Below are 22,842 nucleotides of genomic sequence, written 5' to 3' on the forward strand. Positions count from 1 at the left end.
ACCTAGAAGCACCCCAGTTCCTTTTCTGGACCCCTGGCTCCTCTCTTCCATTGGAGCAGCCAGAGTGACCTGTATCCAATGTCACCTGACCTCCTCCCTTCCAGGTACTTCCCAGGGCTTTTCCAGCATTTCCACAGACATTCTGTCAAGGCAGGTGGACAGAATGGTGTCCTTATACATGGAGACACACCCTGAAGCAGCCCACCATAGCTCAAATGCAATGGAAATCTCCTGTTTTTGCTTTAAATGCACGGGGGTTTTGCATTATATGTTCCACAAGATAGCCATTTTTAAAGAGATAAATTTATGTATTTAATTATTTGCATCTGTGCATGCATGCTCAGTTGCGTCTGGCTCTTTGTGACCAAATAGACTGTAGCCTGCCAGGCTCCTCTATCCATGGAATTTTCCAGGCAAGAATACTGGAATGGGTTGTCATTTCCTCCTCCAGGGCATCTTCCCGACACAAGGATTGAACCCATGTCTCCTGCTTCTCCTGCATTGGCAGACAGATTCTTTACCACTGAGCCAGCTTGGAACTCTTAAGCAAACTCAAGAAAGGCAAGTAAGCCTCGTTATCTTTTGTTTTTTAAAGGTTTTTTGACGTGGCCCATTTTTGAAATCTTTATTGAATTTGTTACAACATAGTTTCTGTTTTATGTTTTAGTTTTTTGGTCCCCAGGCTTGTGGGATCTTAACTCCCTGACCAGGGATCAAACCCACACCCCCTGTCTTAACCTCTGGACAGCCAAGGAAGTCCCGTGTTTATCTGTGACTTCTGGATTTCCTTGTGTATCATCAAACGCCTCTGGAAGCAGGGGTTCCACCCCTCTTTCGTTTGAGAAACACTAATAACCAGGAAAAGTGCTCAGGGAGGCTTTTGAGGGCTGCCCTGCCCCGGCCCTGCTGGTGACCCTGCCCTGGAGCACAGGTCCTTCTCCCTCCAATCTTTGCCCAATTCTGGCTTGTCTGTCCCCCCTGGAAGTTCCCTGTTCCCTGGGATGGGTCCTCCTGAGTCTCCGGTGTCATCCTCCACGCCCCACTCCTTGCCCTCCCAACACACCTCTCCTGCCCCTGCCTCTACTTGCCATCAGTCACTCCACTGTCCCTTTTGTCCCTTAGCTCGGGGTTTTCGCGCCCTTCACGGAGGTGCATTGCGTAAAATAAGCCAATTCTTTGCCCCTGGTGATGCTCCGTGAAGATCAAGCCTGCGAAGTCGGGGGGTCCGCGGTCGGGAGCACGGCCAGGCCGGCGGGGCGGGTAAGGGACAAGTGGCCGGTCGCCCCGCTCCTGCAGTACCCGCTCCGGTCGCACGGTGGGGCGCGCTGGGCAGGAACGCTCGGTCCGCGCCACCTCTGCGCTCCGGCAGGCCGGATGCTTCGCGCTTTCCCCGCCTCCCTATGGGCACCTCGTTCTAGAAGGGTCGGGAGGAGGTAGGGCCTTGGGGGGTGGGGTCCTTACTGGGCGGGACGTGCGGGTTGACCGGGGTCCTCACATCTGGTCGGTGCCTCTGGAACCCAGAGGTCTCTGTACCTTTCCAAACAGTGACAATTGCCATCAGCATCCCCTGGCGGCCTCTACATGTCATCTTGGGCCTGGAAGCTTCAGTGAGTACGCTTGGCCACTTAACATCGGTGTGACCCCGGAGTCGTGCACGGGTCTGGGCCTGGGTGGCCTCACCTGAGCAAAGATAGAGATGCGATTGTCTACCAAGAGGACTTGACAGAGGGCTAAGGGTGTTCTGGGAGTAAGGTGGGCACACAGTCCCTCCTGCTCGACTCCTGGGGTCTCTGGAGCAACAGCCAGAACTCCACGTGGGCCCTGCCCTCGCCGGAACCCCCACCGGGACCACACTCCATGCAATCAGCACCCTGGGGTGAGGCCAGGCCTCCTGGGCATGGATGGTCCACTGATCATCTGAGTTCCAACAATGTCAGGGGAAGCACAGCCTTTCCAGAGCCTTCCTTGGGACCTCAGGGTACCTAAGTCATCTCTGCCCCGTAACCTGTGTGCTCTGTTGAGGGGAGGGAGTCACGGAGGGAGGAAGAGGAGCCGCCTCCCAGCGCCTCTGAGCAAGTGCAGGTATGCTTCCTACAGCCTGTAAATCTGTTTCATGTTTCGGTTTTTCGGCCATGGGGCATGTGGGATCTTAGCGTCCTGTTGGAGTTTCGAACCGGCACCTCCTGAATTGGAAGGCAAAGTCTTAACCACTAGACGGCCAGGGAAGTCCCCAGCCCATAAATTTGAAAAGGAACTTCCTTTTGTTGCGCAGTGAGGGATGGAGTGTTAATATTATTCGAAACCAATTTCCAGGTGACTAAATGAGAGGCTTCCTGTTTACATTTCGCTTTGATAATTGCCTGTTACAACAGGCTGGAGTGACCCGGCACCCCGGCTGGAACCTGGGTGTCTGCAGGCTCCCCTGACTTTGAACTAGTTCTGTCTGAGCTCAGCTTGGGCTACTGGGCTCCTCGAGGGGCAGGTGACATGTCAGCTCCCCTCCTTGCCTCTGGTGCCCACATGGCACTAGGTCTCCCCAGCCTGGACTTTGACTTCCTGAGTCCCGCCCTGCCTCTGTTCCTATGCCTTCTGCTCACATTTGTTTCCTGGTTCTCTCCCCACCCCATCCCAACTCCAGATCTCCTGGAGGGAGGCCCACATTCTCTCATTCTTCAGGGAACCCTGCCCATACCGCAGACCTGCCAGCGTTCTTTGAAACCTGAGCACTGCTCAGGAAGGGCTGTCCCTCCAGCACGTGGCCCTACAGGCCTCTCCACGGCCTTCCTTGAAGCTCGCAGCAGCCTTCCCTCCTGACCACCGCTTGCACTAACATACTGGCCACCAGGGGCCACAGCCAGCCGGTCTCTACTTCTGGTCTTCCTATGTGTTCCCTGACTGGTCCTGTGAGTCAACCTTGCCTCCCCAGCCAGAAAGGAGAGCTCCTGGAAGGCCGGGCCATGGCTCAGCCTGCTCCAGCATCTCCAGTGAGTGGCTGGCTGGGTGCTGGGCACAGAGGGGCACTTAGAAGACCTTACCAGGGGTAACCTAGGAAGGCTGGGTCAAGGTTGGGGAGGCATGGACTGAGGCTGTGGGACTGTAGGAGCAGCGGTGGCCCTGAAGTTTCTGTAAATGACAATAAACACCAATTCCAGGAAGGAAAAGAAAGAGTCGGATGTTTTAAAATAATAATAATTAAGAACTAGATCAAAAAGGATCCTTGACAGGTCACCAGCCATAGTAACACCTCCCCAACCTGGAGCTATTGAAATTCACAAAAGGAGCAGATCAAGGGTCTCTGAGCAGTCAAGACAGATGGCATAAACTCCCAGGTGCCAACGCTCATGCTGAGTTGAACCCCTTGGTACCCTGTACTTAGGAATCCCTGCTCTTACGAACATTTGTAACCAACATGAGCATCTGGCTTGTAAGTCACATCAGGTGAGGAGTGCAAATCAAAGTGTCGTCAGCTGGCTTTGGGCTGACATCCTGACAGCACAGAGAGGGGAGAGCTGACAGGCTTAGTAAGAGCTGAGACTAATGACTTATCCAGGTCTATCAGAGGACTCCAAAAGCCCAGCAGCCTGGGGCCATCCCACAGGGGCCCCAGACAAAACTCGCCCTCTCAGCCCAGCGTCACTGTGCAGCTCAGTGTGGAAACAGGTGTTCATAATGATTAACCTTGAGTCATGAAGACAGGCTAAATGATATTCCAATGACTCTGTTCAAGAAGTGAAGGAAGTACTTGATTCATTTTAAGTTAGTGGCCCTCCAAAACAGTTAAAACTTACTATAGGAAGCTTGAAAAAAGATATCGTTTGCTAACTAGAAAACGGAGTGGTAGCTTCCCTCTCTGGTTTCCTGAGCATTTTGTACACATGCTCTCATCTGGGAGCTGCAATGTTTAGTAGCAGTTCAAATCCAAGGGCAAGTGACTCACTGAGGGTCCCATGGCCTAAGGAAAAGGGCCAGTCTCAGTGTCAAGTGTCCTTGGCACGTCTACCAGCTCCACTTCCTTACGCCTCTCAGGATGCTTTAACCCCCACCCCCGAGGGCTCCAGATGGGTGTCCTTGTCCTGATATTGAAAATGTCCTCTTCCTCAGTTGTTCCCTTTCCTCCTGGTCTGTCACCCCACTACTCGCCCCCCTCAAGGCCACTGGGCTTGACCTTCAGCCACACTGTGTCTCTCCTATTAGCAACCTCAGTGCTGGACATCTCACCATTGCTTTTACTTTGGGTCAAGCCCTGGATCTCTTCACACTGGTTCTTCATGAAGAGGATGGGCTGGACACTTATGCCACTAGCACCTCTAATCCAGAGTTAACCATTTACTGAAAGACAGTATGGTCTAGTCCATCCTAGGGTCAAATTTCCTGGGTTCAAATTCCAGCTCTGCTACCTACTGACTATGTGGCCTTGGGAAAATTACTTAATCTCTCTGTGTCTTGGTTTCCCCCATCTTTAAAATGCACTTAACTCACAGGACTGTTGTGACTATCAAGTTGTGCTATATGCTAAGTCATTTCAGTCATGTCTGATTCTTTGCAACCCTATGGACCGCAGCAGGCCAGGCTTTTCTGTCCATGGGATTCTCCAGGCAAGAATACTGGAGTGGGTTGCCATGCCTCCTCTAGGGGATCTTCCTGACCCAGGAATCGAACCTGTGTCTCTTACATCTCCTGCATTGGCAGGGGTGGGCAGTTCTTCACCACTAGCACCACCTGGGAATTAGTACATGCAAAGTACTTAAAATTGTGCCTGGCACTTAGTAAGCATTTGACAAATACTTTTAATAGCTATCACTAGGCCGTTTGCATAGATCATTCCCATAATCTACCTCAAATCCTTTTTTAGGATGAAAAGTGAAAAAGTGAAAGTGAAGTCACTCAGTCGTGTCCGACTCTTTGTGACCCCATGGACTGTAGCTAGCAGGCTTCTCCATCCATGGGATTTTCTAGGCAAAAATACTGGAATGAGTTGCCATTCCTTTCTCCAGATCTTCCCAACCCAGGGATTGAATCCAGGTCTCCCGCATTATAGGCAGACGCTTTACCATCTGAACCAAGACTGGTTATAAAGAATCTGGAATTGTCATGCCTATCCACTAAGGTAGGTGTGAGCGTTCCCATTTTGTCGCTGTGACTCTCCAAACACAAAGAAGTAAAGTGAGTGATGCTAGGACAGAGCACCAGAGGTGGCAGAATTGAGTTTTGTACCTGGATGCTCTGATGGTTTATGTCCCCCCAAGGTAGGGTGTTAGGAAATGGAGTCTCAGGGACGTTATTAAAAGTCATGAGGGCAGAGCCTCGTGAAGGAGATAGTGGCCCTATGAAACGTGTCCTTCGGCCATGTGAGATTACAACTTCAAGGCACTGCTCTGAACCAGAGGCAGGCCTGTGCCTTGATCTTGGACTTCCCAGCCTCCAGAACTGTGAGAAATAAATGTTTGTTGTTATAAGCCTCTCAGACTCTGGTATTTTGTTATGTTCTCCTGAACAGACCAACACACTGGGTCTACCTGACGTCTGAGCCGTGATCGTTCCATGACCTCATAACTGCCTCTCTCAGTAGAACTGTTCAAGGGAAGGACTCCCTTGGGAATGTGAGGGAGCAGTCTTCCCACTTCTGTTTGTTTGTTTTTTGGCTGCCCTGAGTCTTCACTGCTACATGTGGGCTTTCTCTGGTTGCAGCAAGCAGGGGCTACTCCCTAGTTGCAGTGTCCAGGCTTCTCATTGCCAAGGCTTCTCTTGTAGCAACAAGAGTGACCATGCGCTCTAGAGCACAGGCTTAGTTGTTGTGGTATGTGGGCTCAGTTGCCCTGCAGCTTGTGGAGTCTTCCCCAACCAGGGATCAAACCCATGTCCCCTGCATTGGCAGGCAGTTTCTTAACCACTGGACCACCAGGGAAGTCCTGTCTTTGCACTGCTGAAAACTGGAGTTTCTGCTTTCAAATCCTACTTCAAGACTGAATCACCCAGATATTACATTTTAGAACCTGAGAAGGAATGTTTGGGAGGATGGAGTACTTCTAGTTTTCAACAACGGAGAAGTTCAAGAGGCAGAGGTTATCCATCATCATTGTTTGTGGGTGTTCTGGTGATCCATCACTATATTACCATCCCCTCAATTCTTAGTGGCTTGAAACAACAATGATGATCATTTTATTATTATCTCTCACAGTTCTCAGGGTCAACCAGGCTCAGCTGGGTGGTTCTCATTCAGGGTCCTTCATGAAGCTGCAGTCAGATGCTGGCTAGGTCTAGAGTCATCTGACAAGTCTCCTCACTCACGTGGTTGGTGGCTGACGCTGGTGGTCAGCTAGCACTTAGTAGGAGCTACAGACCAGAACACCTTATATGTGGCCTCTCCATGTGGCCTGGACTTCCTCACAGCATGGCGGCTGGATTCCAATAGCAAGAGTCCCTGGAAGATAAAATGGAAGCACATGGCATCTTTGCAACCTAACTGTGGAAATCATCTAAATATCACTTCTGCAGTGACTTCTACATTAAGGCAGTCACAGAGTGAGTCCCAGAGTGTCGAGAGAAGTATGTCCCAATAGGATATAACACGGACGCCATCTTTGAAAATTACAGTCTGCCACATGTCAGGGTTTCCTGGAAGAACTTTCCATTTGAAGGAAAAAGGTGACGAATGGCAAATTGAAGCTCTAACAAGAACCTCTCCCTGTAGTCACGTCTGACGATAGCTCCTCCAGGGAACCGGCCACAAGAAACATGGTTGACAGCAAGATTTACGGACGGCTCTGCCAAGGCTGTCATTGAAATAAATAGGATTAGGGCTGCAGTGACTTCATCAGCCAGACTGTTCTAATAACATGTAATTTGCAGCCATTCTGTGACCAGCAAAGCTGCTGGGGCATGTGAGTGGGGATGCCTGGTCACCCCTGGGACAAGTCTGTTTGCTGGAAATCTGGCAGATCCTTGACCCTGTCCCAGGAGACAGATCTTCAACTCTCCCCTGACTGGCTTTTCTTGTGCGCACAAATGCTAGAGGTGATTTAGCCTTTGAAGTTCCTGAGTCAGCCAGAGCCCCAGGAGATGTCCTCCATCTTCCCCCAGCTGCTCTTTCTGAGGTCTCAGTCCCAAGACTGGGAGCTTTGGCAATCCAGTCAAACCAGCTGAGAGTTTTCCCATCATAGAGCATGTATGCTGGGGCTTGGCTCCCAGGGGACATATGTCCAGCCTCCAGGCAGCCTCAGCATCCATCCTCCATCCAGTCCGCTGGCCCTGCCGAGGGGTGGCTCCTGAGATGTGGAGCACAAGATGGAAAGACCGCTACCCACACCAGTCCCATCCATTCCCCAGCCTCCCTGACCCAGCTGGCAGCCAGCTTCCTTCTGATCTCTCCCCTCCAGCTCCCTGGTCCTGCTGCAGGAAGCACAGCCTCCTCTTCACCCAGCATCCAAGGCCTTTTGTGCAGACCAACCTGATGTTGGTCTAGGCCCTTCCCCTTCCAGCCTGAATAGTGAGTGGCAGGGCTGGCCTTCCCAAAGGATAGCAGAGCAGGGCGTGCCTTCATCACATCCTTGAGGCTCACACTCTTGTCTTGTTAGTCCTTTCTGTTCACAGGGGCCGTGAATGATGCTGCAAGTGAACAGAGGGGCCAAGGAAGGGGGCAGGGCTCTGGTCTCCAGTGAAGGGGGAGGTGGGCTGTTGCTGCCAGCCTGAGATGTGATGTCACTGCCCCTGGGTTGCCTCTGGCCCCTTGCAGAAGTTCATATCGCTGTGGGCCCTCATGATCCCACAGCTTGGGTGCATGTGTGCTCAGTTGCTAAGTCATGTCCAACTCTTTGTGACCCTATGGACTGTAGCCCACCAGGCTCCTCTGTCCATGGAATTTCCCAGCAAGAATACTGGAGTGGGTTGCCATGCCCTCCTCCAGGGGATCTTCCCAACCCAGGGATCGAACCCACATCTCCTGCGTTGGCAGGTGTGTTCTTTACCACTGAACCACCAGGGAAGCCTGACCCCACAGGGGAGTTCCCTTATTGAATGAATTGCCCTTGATCTCAGCTCCTCACCTGGGAATGCTCAGCACAGAGCAGCAATAAAATCCATAAGTTTCCTAAAATCCTGGTAAACGACACCACCTAGATTATAGATATCTAGAGAAAGGTTAATAACAATCACCATTTTCTGAGCCTCTGCTATGTTCCAAGTACAACACCAATGCCCTATTCTCAGAATTTATCGTTATAATAACCCACTTTACAGATGAGACAACTGAGACTCAGCAAGTTAAACAGATTTCTCATTGTGTCATGCCAGCAAATGTTGGACCCCACTGTATGAATCCAGAGCTGTGTGTTTACACACTCTTCAGGAGAAGTTGTGAAGTGGTTCTGACATTTCGTAGGCGTTGGCAAGTGGCCCCTGAGTCCATGGAATAACACAATCAGGAGCCTCCCATTTCATCCTTGGTCTGCTTTGTTCAAGACAGAACCAGAACCAGTGAGTCTAGGCACAAGGAGGACAGTAAGAGTGGCAGGCAGGCTGGGGCTGGTCTGGGGATTGGCTGCCCCATGATGGGGCCCAGCTGAGGCTGTTATGGAGGGAAGTCAGATCTTACATGCTAAGGGTCCAAAGATAGAGGGGATTCCTGAAGATGACTCCACAAAGCTTGGAGTGCTGCTGGCTATTTTGCATCTTAGCCATTACCCAGAAGAAGGCCCCTCCTCGTGACTGCCCCTGATGTAGCTCCTTACCCTCCCCTTCCCCCATAAAGTACTTTCAATGGAAAGTGCATAGACTTTAGATTCTAGTATCTGATCGGCCCACTTACAAGCTGTGTGACTTCAGGAAAGTCACTCAGCATCTCTGAGCCTCAGCTTCTTCCTCTGTGACTGTGGATAATCGCATCTCATCTGTCTGTTGTTGGGAGGATTTGAGGTCTCAGTTGTGAAGCTCTCAGTACCCGGCACATGGGAGGCATGATGATGCTGGCATTATGGTCCTGGATTCCTCAGAGGGCAGGACACCGTGGACAGGTTGGTCAAGTCCCAGTCAGAGTGTAGACGATCCTGCACAGTCAGCAAAATTTCCAATGGGACCTTGGATTGGGCTGGTGGCTCAGACGGTAGAGAATCCACCTGCCAGTGCAGGAGACCCGAATTCGATCTCTGCACTGGGAAGATCCTCTAGAGAAAGGAATGGATACCCACTCCATTATTTTTGCCTGGAGAATTCCATGGACAGAGGAGCCTGGTGGACTACAGTCCATGGGGTCACAAAGAGTTGGACAGGATTGAACAACTAACACAGACACACACACACACACACACACACATACACACACAGTGATAGGGCCCCCAGGCTGGCTGGTGTACAGAATGGGACTTCCTCAGCCAGCAGGGAAAAGCCACCAGGGGGTGAGAGGAGATCCCTAAGGAGGTTTGGTTCAGCATAGAGGAAACAAGAAATGGGTTTGTCCTGGGCCTCCATCAGAATGGGCCAGAACAGGGATTTGAACCCCAAACTGTTTACCCTTTCCCTTGCCCCAGCCAGAGAAGGAGGAGAAAGTAAGCAGGCCTGATGGGGCCGGACCTCTGTTTGTTGGGAACTCAACCCAACAGAGTTCTGTGTGAGAACTGAAGAGAGTGCCCTGCCCTCACCCAGGGAGCCTGACAGGGGCTGGGAGCCCCGGACAGGAAAGTCAGGTTTCCTGCTGGCCTCGGGCTCTAGAGAGGCCAGGCTCAACCAAGAATTTCCGGCAGAACAGACCCACTTGTTGCTGCCGCTGCCACCGGCCAGGGCTGCCACCCTTAGACATGAGCACCCAGGACCCCAGGACCCCAGGACCCTGGCCCCACAGTCATAGTCGCTGATGCATCAAAACGTGGGAAACAACCTTCTTCCAAAAGTCTGGAGGGAGGAGAGGACGGGGCCGGCTGGATCCAGGGCTCTTTAAGCACGCACCCTTTGCATCTCTTACTCCACTCTGATGCCTGGTGCTTCTCCAAGTGGACCCAGGAGTGGTCCCTGGGAGGGGCAATGGAACAGCCCATATCCACTCATGGGAATGAGGGAATTCTCGTGAGCCTTCTCCACCACCAAAACACAGTCTTGGAAGACCCACTAGGGAGGGATAGATGGCAGGAAAAGTGGTTGCTGTAGGCCCTTTGAGGCCTGGCTTGCCCAGAAGTGTCCCTCAGAGGCCGCCCTGGGGTTCTGTCCCAGATCCCGCCCCAGACCCAGCTCCCCACCCTCGAGGCCCAGCAGAGGGTAAAGGCCACATTCCCACGCCACTCCTCCTGGAGCCAGGCCAGGGCCCAGTCAGTGCCTTTCAGAGCCGCGCCAGCTCAGAGCCCCAAGCACCTCAGGGTTTGGTCTGAAGGGAATCAGTCAGCTTTAGTTACCTGCCGGCAGGACCCACAATCAATGCCTCTCTATTTCCTGAAAAGTTCCATGCTCGCAGCCACGGGCCCAGGACAGACTTGCAGTCTCTTCCCATCCAGGCAAACCCCTGGGCTCCTGGTAGAAATGGAGAGTGGTTCCTACACAACACCGGCAGCAATGAACTGGAATCTCAGGCCCTTGACCACGGTTACTGGTTGGGGGGGGGGGGCGCTGGAATGACCTGAGGACCTGAATTCATTTATTCATTCAACAGTTACAAGTGTGCTTGAATGTCAGGGCTCTGTGGTTGCCTTAGGGCACGGCAACCATCCACACAAACCCTGAGAGCCCCGGGAGCTGACAGGCGCCAGTGAGGTCTCTGCCAATGAGAGGACTGGATGAAGTGGTCCTGAGGGACCATCCAGGCTGGCTGCATGTAGTCCTTGGTCACTGCGTCCTGGTCTCTGCTTGTTGTTCAGTCGCTCAGACATGTCCAACTCTTGGAGACCCCATGGACTGCAGCACACCAGGCTTCCCTGTCCTTCACCATCTCCTGGAGCTTGCTCAAACTCATATCCATTGAGTCAGTGATGGCATCCAACCATCTAGTCCTCTGTCACCCCCTTCTCCTTCTGCCTTCAATCTTTCCCAGCATCAGTGTCTTTCCTAATGAGTCAGTTCTTCGAATCAGGTGGCTAAAGTATTTGAGCTTCAGCTTCAGCATCAGTCCTTCCAATGAATATTCAGGAACAACTCCCTTTATGATTGACTGATTTGATCTCCTTGCAGTCCAAGGGACTCTCAAGAGTCTTCTCCAGCACCACAGTTTGAAAACATCAGTTCTTCCGTGCTCAGCCTTCCTTATGGCCCAACTCTCACATCCATACATGACTACTGGAAAAACCATAGCTTTGACTAGGCAGAATTTGTCAACAAAGTAATGTCTCTGCTTTTTAATATGCTGTCTAGGTTTGTCATAGTTTTTCTTCCAAGGAGCAAGCGTCTTTAATTTCATGGCTATAGTCACCATCTGCAGTGTTTGTGGAGTCCAAGAAAACAAAGTCTGTCCATTGTTTCCCCATCTATTTGCCATGAAGTGATGGGACTGGATGCCATGATCTCAGTTTTTTGAATGTTGAGTTTTAAGCCAGCTTTTTCACTCTCCTGTTTCACCTTCATCAAGAGGCTCTTTAGTCCCTCTTTGCTTTCTGCCATAAGGGTGGTATTATTTGCATATCTACGGTTATCGATATATCTCTGCTAGCAGGAGCCTTAACACTGGGGCTGATTAGGAAGAGAGATTTTAGGTAGCTTTGGCCATTCTGGCTGTCACGGGGGCAGTGCCCATATGACCATTGGTCCATTCACAGGCAGGAGAGGTCATGACTGAACAAGATTAGACCCAAAGTTGCCCCTGAAGACACGCTCTAGGGCCTCTGCTCCAGACCCTCATGTGGTCGCTTGGCTGGAAGAACCTGACAGTCAAAGATGAGCAGCTGTCCAGGCCCCAGCCCTTCCCCCAGGGACCCCTTACCTACCACAACCAGGTCAAGGAAGGACTTGTTCTCTGGCCTCCCATCAGCCATGGCCCTGGAGGCAGACACAGGAGCGCTGGACCTCCTTGGAAGTGTCTGGATAAAATTTTCCAACAGAAAAACCCAGCAAGGCCTCAGCCAGTAGGGCTAAGGGCAGCTGGTCAAGGCTCTCCAGAGCCTCCATGAGAAAAGAAGAGCCTCCATGAGAAACTGGCTAGTGTCCTAGAGATTGGGCTCTCTGGTCTCCTGACATTTGTACATGTGACCTCTCACCTGCCGCATCCCGCAGCCCTCCACAGGAGGCTCCTGGGAAGCCAAGCTTCTCCACAGCCAAGTGGGGGAACCGGGGTGGGGCCCTAGGGGCATCAGGTCCTCTGGCATGGGAGGGGCAAAGGCCCCTTGAGAACCAGAGAGCAGGACCAGAGGCTGTCAGGGTGTAGCCAAGGCTGGATGTGCCCTTCCCAGAGGGACCCGCTGTGGGCCAGCTCAGGAGGTCTCCAAAAACCTGTGCAGGGTCTCTGGGGGAGCAGGGCCCAGCAGGGACCAAGCCCTGCCCTCTGGGTACAAGCACCTGTCAGACCCTGGCAAATCGCTGAGCTTGTCAGAGGCTAAAAATCAAGTTAGTCAGGGAGATAAGACACGCACTAGCCAGTAAACTCACTGCCTCATGAATCACTCCACTTCCAGGCAGTAGGTTGCCACCTCCGTTTCCGCCTACATCACACACAGGTAGAGGCCCAGCAGCCAACTGCTGGGACTATTCCAGAGGTGTGGTGTGAGATCTGGGGATATGACCCTACTGGCAAGGATGGGGCAGGGAGCGAGGAGCACCCAGGACACTGAGGCAGCCTGGGTAGAGGTTCTGCTGCTGTCCTGCGCCTGCCCTGTGACCTGGACAACTTCAGCTCATCCAGAAAATGGGCTTATAGTACCTGTCCTTCTCTGAGGAAATATCAGGTGAACCAAGGGAAGCACACCTGTTGAACAGGCTGCTGTGTACACATGCACATGTGAGTACACACACACACACACACAGGAGGAACTGTCCCTCCTGTGGTAGGTGTTTTATTATCTGGTCCAGCAGTCCATTTCTCTATAACATGCACAGTCACAATCAGGGCCGTAGTCACTGTTAGGCACTGAACTGTGTCTCTTAAAATCGGTGTGTTGAAGGCCTAACCCCCAGCTCCTCCAGGTGTGACTGTTTTCGGAGATAGAGTCTTTAAAGAAGTGATTAAGGGGACTTCCCTGGTGGTCCAGTGGTTAATACTCTGCACTTTCAGGGCAGGGGACGAGGGTTCAATCCTTGGTCAAGGAACTAGGGTCCTGCATGCTGGGCCACACAGCCAAAACAAAACAAACAAACAACATAAATCAAGAAAGAAAAATAAAGAGGTTGTTAAGGTGACATGAGGTCATGTGAGCCCTAGTACAATCTGACTGGTGCCCTTGTAAGAAGAGGGAGACACCAGGAAAGGCTGTGCAAGGAAGCAGTGAGAAGGTGGCCATCTGTAGGCCGAGGAGAGAGGCCTCAGGAGCAACCAACCCTCCCGACACCTTGATCTTGAACTTACAGCCTCCAGGACTGTGAGAAAATAATTTTTTTAAATTTATTTTTGGCTATGCTGGGTCTTCATTGCTGCGCGCCGGCTTTCTCTAGTTGCAGTGAGCAGGGACTATGCTTCATTGCGATGCCTGGGCTTCTCACTGCGGTGGCTTCTCTTGCTGCAGATCATGGACTCCGGGGCACAGGCTTCAGGAGCTGTGATGTGTGGGCTCAGTAGTTGTGATGCATGGGTTTAGTTGCCCTGAGGCACGTGGGATCTTAATTCCCAGACCAGGAATTGAACCCACGTCTTCTGCATTGGCAAGCAGATTCTGAAGTGGACCACCAGGGAAGTCCATTACATTTTGGTTATTTGAGTTCCCAGTCTGTGATGCTTTGTTACAGTGGCCCCAGGACACTGTACTCTTACTCACCAGGCTCACCCACAGGCCGTCCTGGCTTGTCCTGGTTAGCTCCTCTCAAGGCCTCCTCTCTCAGGTGGTATTTCCTTGAACTTGCCCTGCCCGCCCTCACATCTGGGGCCGGCGGGCGGGGTTGGGGGGGGTGGTCCGCCCTCACTGTCTCCTGTAGAGCGGCTCATTCCCAGCCAGACCAACAGCCTCTCAAGCGTTGCTGGGACTCGGGGTTCTCTCTGGGCAGCAGGCTGACAGCTGGGCCTGCTCCTGCCCATTAGGGCTTGGGTAGCCCCTCAGCAGGGACCTGGAGCCAAGTGTGGGCACCCTTCATCTGTACCACTTCTGGCCCTCAGCCCACCTAGTCCTCTTCTTTCTCCTGGTTCCCAGCCAGGCTGAGAACCCCTTCAGGAAGGCTCAGCAGGTATTCCTGGAGGTTGGCCTCTCAACATTCTTCCATTTTCCCAGCTACCGTTTCCATCCCTCGTCTAGCTGCCCCGGGCATTCAGGAGGACCCAACAAACAAAGGAGAGTTGGGAACAGTTAGCGGATCAAGAGGACAGGTGTGTGAGCCCATCTGCCTGCCGGCCTGGGCCCCAGGGGCAGGTCTCCATCAGCTCGCCCTTCAGCCCCAACAGGCTGGAAACAACAATATCTTCTCAGCGTGACCCCTGACTCGCTGACCTCTGACCCTGCAGCCACTGAGGTGGCTACTCTGCTCAGTGGGCCCTTGCCTGAGGTCAAGAGGCTGACCACTGCTGGTGAGGAGCAGAGGTCAGAGCTCCAGGGGCTACTCTGGCCACCAAGGGTCACGACCAGAGGTCATGAGAGAAGGCGGACAAGCTTCTCTTGTCCAGAACCACAGTGTCCAAAACTAAATTAACATCAGGCCCTTTTGTATCCAACTCCAGGACAGAAGCTTTCTCTCCTCAGCTCCTGAGGATGCTGTCGGCCTTCCCCTCTCAGGAGGAACTTCCCTTGAACCCAGAGACCTTCTGACTCTGCCTGAGCTGGTCTTGGTCATCCCAGCTGCCCTCAGGGAAGCAATGGGTGAGGGGCTGGTCATTCTGGCCAGGTTCGAGTGAAGGCTTCCATCCCTTGAACGGCCAGTTGCCCTGATATGTCCACTCGTTCATTGTTTATATGTCCACTCGTTTATATATGTCCATTCGTTTATTCATAAGAAACTACAGAGCATCTCTGTCTGAGCCAACCTCTGTGCTAGGCTCTGGCCCAGGGTGGGTGGGAAAGCCGTGGAAAGGTCCCTTGTTTGTGTAGGGACTCATGACTAACGTGAGGGATGAAGGAGCCCTTTCTCTGGAGGCAAGTGGGTGCCTGACAGTGAAGGAGACACACATGCACCCCAATAAAACTCTTCTGAGAAGCTCTTTGTAGCTGGGCTGTTTGTCTTCTGAGCAGGTCTGGGGCCGGGACCCAGCCACACACCTTGTTATCTTTGTGTTCCCAGGTCCACCGTGTGGGAGTGGTTATTCTAGGCTGTGCTGGAGCGGGGTATGCAGAGGGGTGAGCATTCAACACAATGTCCTCATGCCTCTTGCCCACCCCCAGGTGGTCCCCCTCACCATCGAAATTGCTGGTGTCTCTTGAGTGCGGAACACACCAAGGGCTGGCGGTGGCGGGACAGACCTCTCTGCGGGTGAGGCCAAGATCATCAGGGGCATTGGGCCATCTCATCCTCTTGCTCTGACCCAAGCCCTGGTGCCCAAGGGCCATGTATCCTAATTCTCAGCCTCTGTGCCTGCACCCGTGTGGCTGAATATGACTGGAGAGGCTCACACACTGCTGACTGATCTCACTCAACGACAGAATTCTCCAGAGGGCTCCCAACAAGGGTTCTTTCTCTAGCCCCTGGCCTTTCCACTCCACCTTCTTCTCTGTCTTCTAAGGCCACTCTGTCCTTCAGCTAATCATGTCGTTTCCTATTACACAAAGAAAATAGAAAATATTGGAAGGAACCCATTTTCCCTCCACCAAAACTTTTAGGCCCCTGGCATCTGTACCCATGGACTGGCCCACCATCCCAACGTCTATCTAAACCCAACTCTGTCTTGAGCTCTGGATCACATTCCTCTTGCCTTCTCAGGATCTCTGCTCATGAAATGTCTTATTACCTTCCCTTCTTTATCATAATTTCCTCCCTCTCCATGGGATCTTTCCCACAGCATACATAAATTCTCTAGGAGCTCATATCTCTTAAGAAAAAATGACATGAATGAACTTACATACAAAACAGAAATAGACCCACAGACATGGAAAGCAAACATATTTTCATCAAAGGAGAAAGTGGGGCAGGCAGGGAGGGATAAATCAGGGGTTGGGGATTAACACACTACTATAAAATAGAAGGCTTTTCCCATGGCTCAGTGGATAAAGAATCCACCTCCAATGCAGGAGACACAGAAGACATGGGTTCAATCCCTGTGTCAGGAAGATCCCCTGAAGGAGGAAATGGCAACCCACTCTAGTACTCTTGCCTGAAAACATCCCATGGACAGAGGAGCCTGGCAGGTTATAGTCCATGGGGTTGCAAAGAGTCAGACACAACTGAGTGACTGAGCACACACACATATAAAATAGATAAAGAACAAGGACCTACTGTATAGCACAGAGTATCATACTCAATATTCTGTAACTACCTATAAGGGAAAAGAATCTGAAAAATAATATATATATATATATATGTGTATAACTGAATCATTTGCTGTACACACCGTACACCTGATACAAATGAATCATTTGCTGTACACCGGAAACTAACACAACATTGTAAATCAACTATGCTTCCATAAAAAATAAAATAATAAAAATAAAAGAAAAACAAATCAAACAAAAAATTTCCACTTTGATGCCCCTCTCCCTCCAGCAGCTGTTCCTCCCATAGGCCTTCAAGGTAGAATTTCCTTAAGAAGCTCTGTCTGATACTCTCACCTCTTCACTCCCATTTTCTCCACACCCAACCCCGTTGGCGTCCCATTACTACTTCTCCATTTAAACCACTCTTGTCAAGGTCTCTCCAGCGACTTTCACATTGTTGAAGCCAGTGGTCACTCCTCTGCCCTGTTGCTGGATCTACCAGCAGCAGTGGGATGACTGGCTGCATCCCTTCATTGAAATGTTCTCTTCTCTTGGCTTCAGTGAAAATCACCTCCCTGCTTTTCTCCTTTCTCTCTCTCTCTGGCCATCATAGGCTCCTCTGTTGCTTTCAATCAACCTCTATATGTTGTGTGTCAGGGCTGGTTCTAGACTTTCTCCTCTCCTCTGGACACTACCTAGAAAATCTCCTCAAGGCTTTAAAACCATCCGTCTGCTGACACCTCCTACACCTGTGTCTCCTACTCCGACCTCTCCACTGTGCTACAGGCTCACATCTGCTTGTCATCTCCATTTGGATATCTACCAGGCATTTCATAATTAACATAGGCAAGCCAAAACTTTTGCTTTCTGTCCCCACCCCAATCTGGTTTTCCCCATCTTGGTAACTGGCACCAGTGTGGACTCGTGTGTGAGAGGACATAGGGGGCAGGCGTGGGTGCGTGCCTGTGACCAGAGCAGAGGTGATGTATGTGCCTGTGTGTGTGCTGAGCAAGTGTGTGCACAAGGGAGCAGAAAGGCAGGCTCTCCAGGCAGAAGGACCAGTTCGAGGGCAAGTCCCTGCAGGGCTGGCAGGAGTGTCCCTGCTTTTGCCTCAACGCCCAGGCACGTGGGTGGAAGGAGGACCCAGCTGTACCCTCTGCACGAGGTGGCTGGGGTCTCATGGTGTCGTCTTAAGCAGGACTTCTTTCATCTGCATGGCTCAATGCTATTTCGTCAGCCACAGAGGTCTAAGCCCTTTCATTTTTGCCTCCCCAGTGCCTAGTCCAGGCCCTGGCACATTGTCAGAACTCAGCGGTCATTAAAGGGAGAAGTGAAGAAATGAATGATCTGGATCCAGGCGATGGCCTCCAAGTCGCCCAGGGAGGAAGTGAAGACAGCCCTTCTCCAGGTGGGCAGGTCAGAGGCTCTGCAGGTACTGTTTTCAGAACCCCCTTCACTGTGCTCTCACGCCCTCTGGCTCTTTGTAGGTTCAGGTGTCCCCACCTGAGACAAGCTTTCTACCTCCCCTGCACCTGCTCACAATCGGTTAGGTCTCAGCTTGGACCTGGCTTCCCTAGGAAGCCTATCCAGCACATTCTCACACGCACTCTGGGTGGGTACCTCTTCAAGGTGAGCCCCAGGAGCAGTCTTGGCATTTATGGACGTGCTTATCACATTGCAATTTAAATGCCTATTTCTTTCCGTCATGCCTCCATGTTTGGGCCTCCAGGGTTGGGGCCACATCAGATTCGGTTCTGATTTTATCACCACTGCCTGGTCTCTGTTTGTTCATTTATTCAACAGTGATGTCTTGAGCATCTTCTAATGTGTCAGGCACTGTTTCAGATGCAGGAGCTATGACAGTGAACGTGAGAGAAAAGTTCCCTGCCCTCCTGGAGCTTCCATCTTAGTCGGGGGAGAGAAAACAAAACAAGTAAACAGATACTCAAAACAGATCATTTCAGTGATGATAAGTGCTGTAAATAGAACATATCAGAGTGATGCAGCGGGAGAGCCTGGAGGGGTCAGAGAATGCTGCCTTAAGGAGGTGATGCTTGTGCTGAGGCAGGCAATGATCTCAGGGAGAACATTCCAAGCCGGGAAAGAGCTAAGGAGCTCCCCCTAAGGTGGCTATATGTGCTGCTCCCCAAGTTTGAACAGTAGGATGAAAGCTGATGTAGAGGGGGAGTCGTGGGAGAGGCAGGTAGGGGCCCTGTTGTGTACAGAACTGCAGGTAAAGAATCCATATTGTATTACAATAACAAGAGGGAAGTGACACGATCTAAAGATAACTGTGGCTGTGATGGCAATCTGAATTGTAGGGGACAAGAGGGTTGGGAGGCTCTAACAGCCCTGTAGGTGGGACTGTGGCAGGGATGGAGAAGAAGAGGATCAGGATATACTGAATGGAGTTCACAGGACTTGTGATGACTCTCACACGTGAGGAAGAGAAAGTGGGAATCAAGGATGCCTTCTAGTCTTGAGAGACAGAGTTCATGTGCCCCTACGTCCTCACTCACCCCCTCCATCCCAGTGTGCACATACAGCTCACACATCACACTCCCGCCCTGCAGAGGGAAGAAGCTCCCTCATTGGGAGGACTGAACACATTTTTAACACAGACAAACCAGCACGAGGTAATATAATCTGAATGATAACATATCACATAATGGGATGATTCAGGCAGGTTTCTTGGAAGAGGAGAATTTGAACCAAGTCTTGAACAAGGTCATGCACAGGTAAAAATGAGGAGGAAAGGAGTTTGTTTCCTGATTTAAGCTTTTTATTTTGTGTTGGGATATACCCTATTAACAATGTTATGAAAGTTTCAGGTGAATCATAAGGAACTCAGCCATATATATATATATATGTGTGTGTATCCATTCTCCCCAAAACTCCCCTCCCATTCAGGCTACCCCCAACTTTGAGCAGAGTTCCCTGTGCTATTCTGTAGGACCTGGTTGGTTATCCTGTAAATATAGCAGTGAGTACATGTCCATCCCAAACTCTAACTTTCCCTTCCCCTCATCCTTCCCTCAGCAACTGTAAGTTCATTCTCTAAGTCTGTGAGTAAGGGTTTGTTGTTTTAAAGACACAATCAGGCTCTTCAAGCTACAAAAAAGATGATGTATTGACCTATGGAACTGATACATCAGGGTGGGTGTGACTTCACACAGTCTTGGATCCAGAAGTTAGAATGATTCCAACAGAACTCTGTCTCTCTCGTTTTCTCTTTTTTCAACCGAGCCAGGTGGCTTGGGGAATCCTGGTTCCCCAACCAGGGACTGAACCTGGGCTCTAGGTGGTGAGAGTGCAGAGTCCTAATTATTGGACCGCCAGGGAATTTCCTCTCTCTCTGTATTTCCTAACTGGGTTCTTGCCACATGAGCGGCCGTACTGACTTTGGCAATTCAAGCGGACAAAAATTGTCTCTCCCAAGAGCTCCAGCAGAAAAAGACTTCGAGGACTTTAGCTGACATCTTCCAAGGTCACAGGACCATTTCTGAACCAACCCTTGTAGTCAAGATATGGAGTTTTCTGATTGGCTAAGCCTGAGGCATGTTCCTACTTCTCTAGCAGGCCAAACCCCACCCAGACCAATGGAATGAGTTTCCTAAGGTAAAAAAAAAAGGCTCTGTAATCAGAAGTGGAGAGCTGTTACTAGACAAGTTAATTTGCAGAGGTTAAATACCCCTTCCTTATATACCAGCCCCTCCCTTGGCTATAGCACTCCATATTTTTAACCATTTCCACATGATTTATCCAGTTTGCTTATCAGGAGATAATCTTGAGCCAGGTATGGTTATCAGCCTTGTTTTACTATAGACCAAGAGCACTTTCAGATATTGAAGTTGATTTTTCTGTTCTACTATCACAGAGGCTAGAGAATCACCTTGGAGTCCTTTGAGCCATCTTCTCTAGAAGGACAAATGACCTTGGAGCTCTGGGATAAACCTTTCTCAGAAGGAAGAAGTAGGAGTGGAAGTAAGGGATCAGTTCTTGACACACTAAGGTTGAGGTGTCTTTGGGACACCCAAGTGGAAGAGCCCAAGATCCAGTTGGGCAGATGAAAGTGGAGCCTCCCCTTACCGTGGCCAGATACCCACTGCCCAGGTCTGGGCTTCTTTCCCCGTATGTTAAAGTGATCAGTCCAGGGGAACCCATTCCATTCATAGTAGGGCTGAGGCCCTGAGCACAGGTAAGACATAAGGATGGGGTGGGGGGAAGTTCTGTAAAGAGATCCACCTGGGTTTGTCCCCTCTGTGCAAGGGAGAGTCCAGCCAAGAGGACCTCTAGTCCTGAATCCATCCGCGATCAACTGCCCATTTCCCTCCTTGGTGCCTCAGCTGTCACTGCTAACACTGCAGGTCTACGTAAGCTGGTCTCAAAAGACGGTCCCCAGTGATGCACACTTCCCAGCATTCGTGCCCTGATGTAGTCCCCTCCCTGCTGACTGTAGGCAGGCTGGTGGTGTAACAGGAGGGAAAGGGGCAGGGCACAACTTTTGAAAGAATGACGTAGCCCAAGGACACAACATAAACCGACTAGAACCAAATGGGACCAAGATGGCAGACAAGACTAGACCTCTATCCTCAATCAGCAAGTGCAATGACACACCCAGAGGTGCCACGACAGTTCCAAGGCACTGTTAGAAGACCAAGGAGTGGGTGGTGGCCCAAATCCTGGAAATCTCCGCCCCTTCCCCAAAATGTTGGGATAATCCTCCCATTCATTAGCTTATGAGATTACCCAGCCTACAAACACTAACGACGCCACATTTCACGGCCGCACTTACCCTCTGCGATGGCCCACACTCTGTCTGTGGAGTGTGCTTCTCTCTGAATCTGAATAGGTAAGAAATCCGCTTCTTACCTATCACTTTGTCTCTCACTGAATTCTTTCTGTGATGAGACGTTAAGAACCTGAACTTTATTAGGCTCTGAAACCAGGTACCATGGGTTTTGGCCGGGTTTGAGTCCCAGCCAAGTGGGTTCAAGTCCCATTATGAAGTAAATGGTTTCAGTGACATACATTACTCAACAGAATGTGGCAGAAGTGATTCCATGCCAATTTCAGCCTTAGCCTTTATGAGGAACGGCAGGTTCTACTTCCTCTTTCTTGGAAGTTTCACCTTTGAGATCCCTGAGTCACTGTGTAAGATGTCTGGCTACCCTGCCAAAGGGCCCATGTGGAGAGACCACATGGAGAAGAAGAGAGGACTGGCTGACTCAGCATCTTCGTCAGCCTCTAGACAACTCCAGCCCCTACCTCTACCTAAATGCCCTGCATGAGAGATCGCCAAGCAAGACCAGAAACTGAACCCAGTCAACTACAGAACCACAAGAGATAATAAAGCAGTGGTTGTTTTCAAGCTCCTGATTTTTGGGGCGGTTTGTTATGCAGTGATAGACAATAAAAACAATCTCCCTGCTGGAGAGATTGGCTGGTATTCCTGTCTCGTGCTGCCTTCTTCGCAGCCCACAAGACCTAACATGGTTACGTCAGGGCCATGTGAATCATCATGTTACTGACCATTCTGAGCAGGCCGGCTAGTTTTTAGAACAAGTACAGGAAGGGGTTACATGTGTTGTCAGATTCCAGCACTGAGCTTCCAAACAACACACAAAACCCAATTCTCACAGGGCTGGAGACCAAAGCAGGGGGACTGGCTGGCTCCTCAGCTCCACCTCCACGTGCTGGCCCAGCGAAGCAGACGGCAAGGTCAGGTGCCATTCAGATGCCCTTGCACAGCTCTGAGATAGAAGGCTGAGGTACAGTGGAATAGCATGGGGGAACCACCTCCCACCCTGGCTCACAGGGAAGCGTGCCAGCTGATTGTAGCTCTGCCGTCTTGGTCCTGCCTGGGTCTGCGCTATATTCCCCACCACACCAGACCAGATCCCTCTGCTGCAACTTCCATGCTTCGTCCTGGACTGTCTCCTTCCTGATTCCCATCTTTTACAGGCCCAAACATCACCCTGCAACTGTAAGCACTTCTCAACTCTGAGGAATCTTTCATTCTCTTTCCCTCAGATCTCCAGGATCATGGGGTCATTGTCATAAGTAGCCTGTATTCACTGACATGTGTCATGTGTGACTCTTACCCCACTATCAGAGCATGAGCTTCTATGATAGAAGCTTCTATGATAGAGAGCAGGGACTATGGCTTCACTTTCCTTCTAATACATTCATTAGTGAATTCATTCAATCATTCATTCACTCAACAATCCACCATGTGCCAGAATCTCTGTTTGGTGCCAGGATATAAAGTGAAAATGTGTTTTTCCCTGCCATGGAGTCATATTTGTTACATTGTCCAGTTAGACAGTCAGATGTGGAAAGAGACAATTATTGCCATAATGTATATTATATGTAGAGGCTTCACTAGTGGCTCAGA

The 22,842-nt window shown here is 50.9% G+C and overlaps 1 long non-coding RNA gene across 1 annotated transcript; it reads right to left on the reverse strand.

Moving 5' to 3' along the window:
- Window positions 1-6,136: 6,136 nt before the first annotated feature.
- On the reverse strand, window positions 6,137-21,451 carry LOC145547201 (uncharacterized). Its single transcript, XR_014083636.1, has 4 exons — window positions 21,318-21,451; window positions 10,377-15,790; window positions 8,804-9,041; window positions 6,137-6,421 (listed from the first exon to the last, which is right to left on the reverse strand). It is a non-coding gene; the product is annotated as an uncharacterized LOC145547201 (long non-coding RNA).
- Window positions 21,452-22,842: the final 1,391 nt, after the last annotated feature.

Source organism: Giraffa tippelskirchi, chromosome 4 (assembly GCF_054371585.1).
Source record: "Giraffa tippelskirchi isolate mGirTip1 chromosome 4, T2T-mGirTip1v1.2.pri, whole genome shotgun sequence".
Taxonomy (NCBI): domain Eukaryota; kingdom Metazoa; phylum Chordata; class Mammalia; order Artiodactyla; family Giraffidae; genus Giraffa; species Giraffa tippelskirchi.